The sequence below is a fragment of the Salvelinus sp. IW2-2015 genome, linkage group LG35, assembly GCF_002910315.2.
Source record: "Salvelinus sp. IW2-2015 linkage group LG35, ASM291031v2, whole genome shotgun sequence".
Classification (NCBI taxonomy): domain Eukaryota; kingdom Metazoa; phylum Chordata; class Actinopteri; order Salmoniformes; family Salmonidae; genus Salvelinus; species Salvelinus sp. IW2-2015.
This window is the reverse complement of record NC_036874.1, coordinates 2,893,629-2,905,340: the sequence shown is the minus strand read 5'-3', so window position 1 is coordinate 2,905,340 and position 11,712 is coordinate 2,893,629. Positions and strand designations below refer to the sequence as shown.

General features: G+C 45.1%; 1 protein-coding gene across 2 annotated transcripts in view; it reads left to right on the top strand.

The window, feature by feature from the left end:
• Positions 1-3,402: 3,402 nt before the first annotated feature.
• LOC139023738 (uncharacterized) overlaps positions 3,403-11,712 on the top strand; it is an 18,277-nt gene continuing 9,967 nt past the window's right edge. Inside the window, exon 1 of one of the 2 annotated variants that reach the window (XM_070437497.1) lies at positions 3,403-3,511. The gene's annotated coding sequence lies outside the window, so the exon portion shown is untranslated. Of the gene's footprint in view, positions 3,512-8,363; positions 8,459-11,712 lie in introns of those variants that run through there. The other variant, XM_070437498.1, reaches the window with a different exon arrangement.

The following is an 11,712-nucleotide window of genomic DNA, read 5'->3' as shown; positions in this document are numbered from 1 at the left end:
GGGAGCATGGATTTGGCATGCTGACTGCAGGTATGTCCATCAGAGCTGTTMCCAGAGAATGTAATGTTCATTTCTCTATCATAAGCTGCCTCCAACTTCGGGCATTGATGTCCCCATTGTCTGTTAGATAGTCCTCTGGGCCTGTGTTGAAGTTGCCACAGAGGGAGCCAGAGAAGACCCTGGGCACTTGGACAGTCAGGAGGTCCCGGTTGTATGTGACCAGGACACCGAAGTCAGTCTCAATACACTTGGAGAGCCCAATCATGTAGATCTTCACTTTGCCTTGGCTCAACACTGAAGGAAGGCTCAAAATAATCCCATTCACCTGAAACAAGATTGAGAAGTAGTCAAAAGGGCATGTCCAAGACGAGGTGATATTACAAATCTTCTAACACTGATATTTTTAGACAATAGTGCAGACAGGAACTCTGTTCAATATGTATCCAAAACAGGCCAACTCACCACAACTACTTCATCCCAGTAATGAGAGATCTCAATAGAGTAACCATGTGTTGGTGTCGGCCCCCTCTTGTTCTGCGTCGCCACACTGAAACCAGGCAGGTCTCCCGAGCTAGGGAAGTGCCTCACCAGCTGGTACGCTCTGTTCTCTGTCCTCTGATAACCAGGTGGTGAATCGCATCTCTGCATGTCTGGCAGACATATCAGTGTGGATGACGGATCACCACCTCAAGCTGAACCTCGGCAAGACGGAGCTGCTCTTCCTCCCGGGGAAGGACTGCCCGTTCCATGATCTCGCCATCACGGTTGACAACTCCATTGTGTCCTCCTCCCAGAGTGCTAAGAACCTTGGCGTGATCCTGGACAACACCCTGTCGTTCTCAACTAACATCAAGGCGGTGACCCGTTCCTGTAGGTTCATGCTCTACAACATTCGCAGAGTACGACACCTGTCTCTTATACACATCTAGATGTGTATAAGAGACAGGAGTACGACCCTGCCTCACGCAGGAAGCGGCGCAGGTCCTAATCCAGGCACTTGTCATCTCCCGTCTGGATTACTGCAACTCGCTGTTGGCTGGGCTCCCTGCCTGTGCCATTAAACCCCTACAACTCATCCAGAACGCCGCAGCCCGTCTGGTGTTCAACTTTCCCAAGTTCTCTCACGTCACCCCGCTCCTCCGCTCTCTCCACTGGCTTCCAGTTGAAGCTCGCATCCGTTACAAGACCATGGTGCTTGCCTACGGAGCTGTGAGGGGAACGGCACCTCCGTACCTTCAGGCTCTGATCAGGCCCTACACCCAAACAAGGGCACTGCGTTCATCCACCTCTGGCCTGCTCGCCTCCCTACCTCTGAGGAAGTACAGTTCCCGCTCAGCCCAGTCAAAACTGTTCGCTGCTCTGGCACCCCAATGGTGGAACAAACTCCCTCACGACGCCAGGTCAGCGGAGTCAATCACCACCTTCCGGAGACACCTGAAACCCCACCTCTTTAAGGAATACCTAGGATAGGATAAAGTAATCCCTTCTAACCCCCCCCCCTTAAAAGAGTTAGATGCACTATTGTAAAGTGGTTGTTCCACTGGATATCATAAGGTGAATGCACCAATTTGTAAGTCGCTCTGGATAAGAGCGTCTGCTAAATGACTTAAATGTAAATGTAAATGTACGCACAGGTGCCTTGGAAGTCATACCTGTTCCCGTCAAAAGTGGTGCAATGCCGATCCCTTTGAGCTGTGCACACCCTTAGCTCTTCCTTATGGTAGCCCAGCCAGAATATTGCGCATCTTGTCCTCCTGACACTGGGCTTGGACACAGGTGACGTTCTTGGAGGAAGGCTGGCAGGTGCACTGCTTCCGACACTGGCAGTCCATCCAGAACATCTCCTTGGGGAGGTAGTAGAGACGCTGATGTCTGCAGTCACACCTGCTGTATGGGACACAGTGGCTGCCACTGAGCAGGTAGCCAGCCTTGCACTGCGAGGTAGCCGGCCTTGAAAGACTCTGAGCCCCAGCCTCTGACATATGTCAGAGTAGGCCTGCATCGACCTAAACAGCAGAAGGAGCTCCATCGGCAGCACGCTGGTCAGCCTTGCAGCTGCGGACGTCCGGGTCAGGATCAACATGGCCGTGGCTCTGCAGCAGCCTGAAASCGAACCCAYTGCAGGTTTAGAGTTCACTTGGCCTGTACTGCACACAGGACATGAGGCGCTGCATTCCTCTGTGCATAAGGCTCCGTCAGTGTCCACTTTCCAGCGAAGCGCGAAGTCCACAGCTGCCACGGTTCCATCAGGGGTGGCAAAGTCATTAGTTGCATTGTGGTTGTAGTTTCCACAGAGACCACACAGTGAAACAGACAGCTCCGGTGCCACTTCCAATTCAAGGTTGTGATGCCAGTCATACCGCAGCATCAGGCCAAAGTCTGTTTCCAAGACAACGGTGGAGCTGCTAGGGTATAAAGGCAGAGAGCCGGCGCCCAGGGCTAGGGGCAGGTTCCTCTTCTGACTATTGATCTGCAAAAGCAACGAGACAGTATGGACACGTACTAGCCACAATCACGGCAAAGTGTTACTACGACGAAGGTGCGGTAGTAAGAATCCCCCTATACAGAGCAGATGTTAGACTCTGAAGAGAAGACAGGCTTTCCGTGCTTCTTTACACACAGCCTGTGAGGTCCACAGTGCATCTCCTCACAAGGATCTGCAGATACAAAAACAAAGTAGTCAGTGGTTAGGTTGCTTGTACCTACCTGAAGAAACCAAATTTTACATTTTATTTTTTTAATTAAAAAGGTTGAAAAGTAAAATCACCTATGGAGCCATGAGCTCGTCTCTAGTTGTAGTACATACCTTGTTTTTTACACATGGCTGGATAGTTCATGTTAGCATTAGTCAGGGGAGGGAAAACAAAGTCAGACTCCAAGTTAGAAACTGGCTTCAGGTCAGCAAAGCCGTAAGTGCAGTTGTCAATGTCCTGTTTAGAGCATGTGTAACCTGTTGCAACACCTACAGCCTTCTGAGAAAGAATCCCTGTCCTAGACAGGGTGGCCTTACTCTGGAGCTGAACCCTCTCCAGCGCCTATGTGGAGGATCAGGCTATAGGACATTCCCATGGTAAAACTAAAATGGGGCTAATGAGATGTCTTCAATCTGAAAAAGCTATAAATTGTACAAACACTAGTCGAGGAGAGCAAATTAAAATTTTATGAAACTAATTGTTGGAACGTTGCATTTGCAGAAAAGTGATTACTTTCACAGCTCACACTGATCACCTGTAAGTAAAACCTACTGTATATGTTTCACATCAAGCTAAGAGCACTGAGCAGTGTGCAAGTACTGGAAAACAGATAACACTATCAGGGCAGGTGTCAGATTGCACCTGGCTCAGCAGCCAATGAGAGAACTCAGAGCACAGATCCTGGTTCCTGACCTCTGTCTGATGTGCACATTCTCAGGAAGCTCCCATGTTGCCAGGGATCACAACGACAGTGGAACAAAACATAGCAGTGGTCTAGAATCAACTCAGCACAGCTAGAAGTGTCAACACGACTTGAGGTGAGTGATGATTTCCAGTATAAACTTAGAATATAGCAAGAGCCTTGATTTTAATGTGTCAGATGTAAGGCTAAAATTACATTAAAACTATCCACTTTCAACACCATCTTGTATAATTTAGGAGGTGGGACTGTGATGAAACGGCTTTAGTATTTTTTGCATGAGCAGTAAAACTAAACTCTATAATACACAGGTTCGGAGCTAGACTAGTTCATGATTGACAGTCAACAAGGGGGTTACAGTATAATGCTTACAGAGGGATAGCCACTACAGAAAAGCTTTGTTTTAATATGGACATTCCCTAAAGCATAGCCTACAGACAAGGTGCTCTGTTAACAGTATGTTCAATTTAAACCCAAACCTCAGTTACTGCGCTGTCAACAATCCTACATAGCTTAGTTTTAATCAAGACTAACGTGAATAAGACAGAAAGGGAAGAGAGGTGACTATCTAAACTGTAGCTACAACACTTTACATGCTGCATGTCAAAAGCCATTATAAGCTGCCAGACAATGCACTAATCTGGCATTGCTTGTCAGATGGTTGAAAGCTTCCATTGGAGGACACATGACCACCTGACTAACAATGGGAGAGAGGGGCCTAATTAGGAGTCTACGAAGGTGCCCCCAGCATTACCATGACATTAAATGGCACAATATCCTGGGAGGTCAATCAATCAATCAATTTTATTTTATATAGCCCTTCGTACATCAGCTAATATCTCGAAGTGCTGTACAGACACCCAGCCTAAAACCCCAAACAGCTAGTAATGCAGGTGTAGAAGCACGGTGGCTAGGAAAAACTCCCTAGAAAGGCCAAAACCTAGGAAGAAACCTAGAGAGGAACCAGGCTATGAGGGGTGGCAGTCCTCTTCTGGCTGTGCCGGGTGGAGATTATAACAGAACTATGCCAAGATGTTAAAAATGTTCATAAGTGACAAGCATGGTCAAATAATAATCATGAATAATTTTCAGTTGGCTTTTCATAGCCGATCATCAAGAGTTGAAAAAACAACAGGTCTGGGACAGGTGGCGGTTCCATAACCGCAGGCAGAACAGCTGAAACTGGAATAGCAGCAAGGCCAGGCGGACTGGGGACAGCAAGGAGTCACCACGGGCGGCAGTCCCGACGCATGGTCCTAGGGCCCAGGTCCTCCGAGAGAAAGAAAAGAGAGAGGAGAAAATTAGAGAGAGCCAAGATTTTCAAAATGTTCATAAATGACAAGCATGGTCAAATAATAATCAGGAATAAATCTGTTGGCTTTTATAGCCGATCATTAAGAGTTGAAAACAGCAGGTCTGGACAGGTAGGGTTCCATAACCGCAGGCAGAACAGTTGAAATGGAATAGCAGCAAGGCCAGGCGGACTGGGGACAGCAAGGAGTCACCACGGCCGGTAGTCCCGACGTATGGTCCTAGGGCTCAGGTCCTCCGAGAGAAAGAAAGAGAGAAGGAGAAAATTAGAGAGAGCCAAGATTTTCAAAATGTTCATAAATGACAAGCATGGTCAAATAATAATCAGGAATAAATCTCAGTTGGCTTTCATAGCCGATCATTAAGAGTTGAAAACAGCAGGTCTGGGACAGGTAGGGGTTCCGTAACCGCAGGCAGAACAGTTGAAACTGGAATAGCAGCAAGGCCAGGCGGACTGGGGACCAGCCAGTGTTGTATCATGCCCCGGTAGTCCTGACGTATGGTCCTAGGGCTCAGGTTCTCAGAGAGAAAGAGAGATCGAGAGAATTAGAGAGAGCATACTTAAATTCACACAGGACACTGGATAAGACAGGAGAAGTACTCCAGGTAACCAACTGACCCTAACCCCCCGACACAAACTACTGCAGCATAAATACTGGAGGCTGAGACAGGAGGGGTCAGGAGACACTGTGGCCCCATCCGAAGAAACCCCCGGACAGGGCCAAACAGGAAGGATATAACCCCACCCACTTTGCCAAAGCACAGCCCCCGCACCACTAGAGGGAAATCCTCAACCACCGACTTACAATCCTGAGACAAGGCCGAGTATAGCCCACAAAGGTCTCCACCACAGCACAAACCAAGGGGGGGCGCCAACCCAGACAGGAAGATCACGTCAGTAACTCAACCCYCTCAAGTGACGCACCCCTCCTAGGGACGGCATGAAAGAGCACCAGRAAGCCAGTGACTCAGCCCCTGTAACAGGGTTAGAGGTCAATGTCTTCATTATCTCATGAACAGACACAGGTAGCCCCACCCCACTAATAACACAAGTAGTTACTCAACTGATGAGTTTTGAGTGGCTTAAGGGAGAGGCAACATAGCAGTATGTTGCATGTGTGGATTACATGAGATATTTCACAAGATATGTCATGTATATGGTCTACCCTGAGTGATGATTCACACCACACATACCTGCCCATAGCCAATTCTGTGCAGTCCCATTTTAAATCAATTTTACTTTTATTTAACTAGGCGAGTCAGATAAGAACAAATTCTTATTTTCAATGACAGCCTAGGAACAGTGGGTTAACTGCATTGTTCAGGGGCAGAATGACAGATTTGTACCTTGTCAGCTCGGGGATTTGATCTTGCAACCTTTCGGCGTTGGAGGTCCAACACTCTAACCACTAGGCTACGCTGCCGCCCCATTCAAGTGATACCTTTTAAATAAGGTATATAGATATAGGGACTTTTTATTAAATAATCAAATAATTGTTTGTCTTGTAGCATAGGGGCCCCATCTAACAATACATATCAAATAGCTATGGTATAACTTATTAAGAGAAGGCTTACAACTCAGTATTGGCCTAATTGGCCTGCATATCAATCCAAGGCTTGGGCCAAGACCTACAACCTTTGTCTTGCATAATCAAACAAACAGGGTGATCTTTCACTTGAGAAACAATGATGGGAATGACATGGGATGGCAGACTTTGTAACAGGCAAAGGCAGCATGAGGGAACCAGGGCCAGCCTTATCCTTTTCGGGGCCCCCACCTCATGGGTAGACATTTGAGTGGACGCCCTCTTGACGTGCCCAGTCGGTAATTCAGCCATTATTATTACAAGTTTTAGATAGCTGGGTAAACTAACTTACCAATCTACATATAAAAAAAAGTATTAAAAATAATAGCTGACGTGAGCTAATTCAATGACTGATTAAAAATAGGTAAACTACTGATGCTCAATCAAATTTGAAATTGCACTTTGTGTATTCTACTACTCAAACGCTCAACAGTAAGTTGAGACCCCGACTGAGTTCTTAAAAACAACAACACACAACTCAGCCGGGGCCCTAGGGGCCGCCTATGTCACATGTCCAGGGCCGGCCCACGAGGGAACACAGAAATACCCGGAAGGGCTCCATCAATCTATTTCAAGAATTTTCCAATGACCTTGCACACAGAAGTCACACACAATATATGGAAATGTACAACAGGCAAAGGCTTGCTAAACCATAAGAGTAGATCATCAAACCATAATAAGAATGTAGTACTTACATCTGGATGGCAATTACACTTAATTGTTGGGAACAATAACAGTTATTTAGTTGGATAAAATGAAATTTAAGTTGTCGTATTTTTTGTGGAAAAAATACGTTGCTAACCCCAAATTCACACACATGAGCATCATTAATGAAAATTGAAGCATTTGCACAGGTAGCCCAATTCTGATAGTTATTCCACTAATTTGTATTTTGACCAATCATATCAGATCTTTTAACTTTCAATATACCAATTAGTGAAGAAGAAAAAATTGGTTTGCCTGTCTAAACGCAGCCATGGACTGAATTGCAGTTGGTGACTGATCTACAAATCACCTTGCATTATAAATAACTATTCATTATTATTTATAGATCAGTCAGACAGTGACACTTTGCCCACAATGTATCACTGTCACGAGAATTATGTTCTCAGTGTTCATAAACCCAACTGTATTAATTACTCAGCCTGAAACCCAGTATTTGTAAGAAACTGGTTGGAATGAATCAGACGGAGGCCCAGTTACAATAGTCAGATAATTTATTCACGAGAGCGCGCTGCCTATCATTTCRTGTACATTGGTRTATATACCTCACATTTRGTCATAAATGTCCCTCCTCCTCTCAGATACAATGGCAACATAGTTCACAAGTCTTCTCCTACTCACACGTTGTCTGCCACCTGTTAAACAATCTACTACAAGCCCAAGGTCTCTCCCCTCCCAGGGTGGGGACAGAATGTCCTGTAAGGAACATAGTATTCCAGCTTGTCTGACAAAAAAGGAACAGAAAGTCCTTGTTCTAATTCTTGACTAAAACTACACACATTAGAATTAGTTTTATGATTCTAATAGGTTTCATACAATCATACAGTGATAGGGTAGTATMCTGTTAGTTATAGCTCTACGTTAAATGTATACATCATTTAATTTTTCATCAAATCCATAACAATCACGGATTTGATTCCCTCGAACACCGGCAAGGTGTTGACAGKTGGCCCTAATTTGCTCAGATTGACAGATGAGTTTGAGCTCATGGAGGGAACAACATGACCACGTCACACTGAAATACCTCTTTCTGTCGAAGAAGGGCTGTAAAATTGACTTCAATTTTACAACCAAATGATAGAGCTTTCATTTCAGAACATTGCAATGGAAAATTCAAACTTTCAGACAACTGCCGCGCTGCATATGTGTCTGTGTATTGTATAGGCCTAGGCGTACTGTAACACAAGGGAATTTTTCATATCTTCCCTGCAAAACATCCGCACAAACATGTCAACAACATATTTAGGGTATTTCTTTCTACTTAGCGATGTGATACACCGCCAATGAATTCCCTTTTTGCTTCGAACAAGTTCCTCTGAACTTGGCCCTTGCTGCATCACAGTGCTTCCTGCCACCGGCGCGTGAACATCTTGCAGGTTCATTTTAGTCTCATAATAGCCTTTTGTGAAACACAGCCAGTCGCGCGGTGCAGAAAGTCAGTGTAGGTGAGTACCTTTTGAGTGGGCGGCAGACAGACCCAAATCTATAATATTAAGACAACCCTATCATTTATAGACTATGATATTATAGAAGAGAGTATGGAAGTTTACTATATCAAAATGCTTTATTTTAAATATTTTGGTGTTATTGAAATATATAGTTTAAATGGTCTTGCAATGCCTCGACACAAGTTGAGTAAATGTCAGCTCATGTTCTGTTGTTGGTTGTCTGGGGCTGATATATTAATACAAACATGATCAATTAGTCTACAGTAGCCTCAGTSTTGCCTACATAGGCGACCAGGAAAKCTTTGCTCAGATTCTGTAATGTGTTGGCTACCTGAACAAGGTGAACATKTTTTTGCCTCTTTTATGATCATTTTCATATGAGAGCAAAAACAATGGCGAAAGTTGAAGAAAAGGGTATTATGGATTTCTACCAAGGCTAAATAGGCTTATTGGTATGTGTTTTGTTGTCTTGCCAATATTGCTCTCAGTTGGAACAGAAACCATTCACCCTGCATGTGCACTGCAGTGTACTGTCTTTTATTCTGCACAGCTGCCAAAGCAGAACGAGTTTGCCTTTATAAATATCTTCTCAGCCAACTTATGACTAAGATTGGAAATATTTTTTCCAACCACCAGGCAGGCTACTGAACCTAAACGTTCTGTTTGTAAGCTGTCCTAACTGTGTAATGATAATGAATCACAGAAAGTTTTCTCATTCAAAAAGTGTCTGGATTGAAACTCTGAAGCAGTTATAACATTTTGGCATATTTATTCTCAACCACATAGTTGAGGTGATACTAGTGTTTTGTGAAGTTTGTTTATTAGCAGTCATTAACATTGGACCTATAGGCTGCTACCTGCCTCACTMCCCTTTATATGATGCACTCCAAATAGTTACAGTAAGCTACATTTGCAATTCAAATGTAAAGACCCATAAGTAAGCAGGTTTATGGTCTGCACTTTTGCCTTTAACCAGTTGTGTTGAAAAGGGCTGTTGCTTCAGACAGATAAGGAGCGATCACACAGTCAGGCTTCATGACTTAGCATGAAWCACAGACAAGYCAGTCATTCTCTCACCTCCTGTCTTGTACACGCGTGCATATGTTGTGCCTGTGTGTCTACAATGTGTTTTTGTGTTTGCATGTGTGTGTCAGCCTAACCTGAATTTTTTCTCAGATCAAACAATTCCGTTTTTAGAGACCTTTAGTTCTACTATACTAACTCAAGTTTCCTCCCAAAGAGTGGTGGGAGCCCACATTGACATCATATGGTTTAAACTTGGTGGGAGAAGTCTGTGCACAGAGCAGCCAAGGCAGAGGATTTTGAACATTTGTTGAATCGACTGTATTTCTGAGAGGCATGTGAGACCCAGCTATGAAGGTCTAGATCATAAAGAGGCTCGGATGAACATGGAATACTGAAATGCTTCAGTGGGCTTGAAACCTCAGGTTTCAAGCTCACTGAAGGATTTCAAGCTCACTGTCTATGTCAGTGTTAGACTAGATTATTTTCCAGGCAGGATGCAAAGGCCCATACATCAGTATACAGGGCTTCTAAAAGTTTCAATTGAAATCACTTGAAGACTTCTTCTCTTAGGTATCAGAGCTAGGTTGAGGAGCCCGCCACACCTTTACAGGTGTAGGGAAAACACTGGTCTGGTCTAGGTGTAGGGATTAGTCTGGTCATGGTGATAGTGCTGTTGCATTAACAAAACAAAGAACAGCAGTGGCATCTCTCCATCAGATGGCTGTTAGAGATGTTTTGTCTAATTGAATAGCATTAAAGTTTCCCTAAAAGAGACACAGTATAATCCTGTATAACACTGTTATGCAAGTCAGCGTGCCACAGGCCAACCACATCACATGTACAATGTACTGTACTTCAGTAATGGTGGTAGTGGCAGTCAGCACAGTGGTCATCATCATGTTAGAATCACTTCCTTAGTCTTGTGACGGTCTCTGTTGTCTGTAGTTCCTTTTGTTGGTCAGACAGACAGACAGACAGATGGTCAGACAGACACTCAGGCAGACAGATAGCAGAATTTTGGGCCTTGTTAAAAATGTTCCATTTGGTTCTGTGATGACAATGATGATGGCATGTCTGCAAAAGGATTGTCACATCCTCTCTGTGTACTTTGCTACTGTGGGTTTAATTTCTTCATTTGGTTCACACACGCAGCCAGCCCAATGCCACACTTTTATGTTGCCTGATGCTGAATTGCTTCATGGCAACGGGATTTTTTTTGGGGCTGCTTGGCCTAGTGTTGTTTGAGAGCTTTACTGCAGCTTCTGTGCAGGCCTGGAGCAGAACACAGTACACTGCAGCCACTGGTCTCGCCTGCTGAAATTAGTCCTCGTCTCCCTGTCATGCTTGAAATTACCACCTTCAACTAACATTGTCTTCGCCTCCATGACACGCTTATGTCAACGCCTGGTAATTTAGAAGCCCTGGTCCACGCATCTTCCCCGTCTCCGTCTGCGACCACTCCAGGATGGGTGATCTTGTTTACCATGGCAGTGTGACGGACATTGGAGCCAAGGCAACCACTTCAAATGAGATTATAGCCAATAGACTCCGCGATCTCAGTCTGTTCTCAACATCAAATCCCCTGCTGAACTAGTGAACTGAGATGGAGGAGACTCGTTACTTCTCCACTCCCTCCCCCACCAACACTATAGTCCACTCTCCCTCTTTCTTTTACTGGACTTCCCTCACCATTATGGTTCGGGAGTCTATGAGCCATTAATTCATTTGTACCTGTTGATTTGACTCTTGATGTCTTCGCATGCCATGGAAACAAATGTCCGGCAACACTGTCCAACTGGAAGTTCACTGGACTTCGTAACATATTATTGGGGGTAGAGGGCAGTGGAGGATAGGGGGGTAGGAGTTGGTGGAAACTCCCCAGGCAGCCTCTCAAAGCCCTGGTGTACAGCCTGTCAAATGGCCCAACAATGCAGTTCACCTCCGTTCACTTCCCAGAGCCCTCACATAGTAGTGTAGTCATTAGCTAGGAAGTAGGTCCTGTACACAATGGCATCGCTGACAATGAGAGGGAGGCAGTAGCAGCAGCATTTGCTCCAGTTCTCTAAGGGGGAATTCTCCCACCACTCTAACCCTGGTTTCCCTGGTAGAGCAGAGGCTTCTGGGCCCGTGCCAGGGAGCCGTGTGTTATTTTTGAGCACCAAGGAGTCATCCGCGCGTCGGGACATTGACTAGGGAAGAGGTCATTCCCAAGCCTGGGCCCGTTT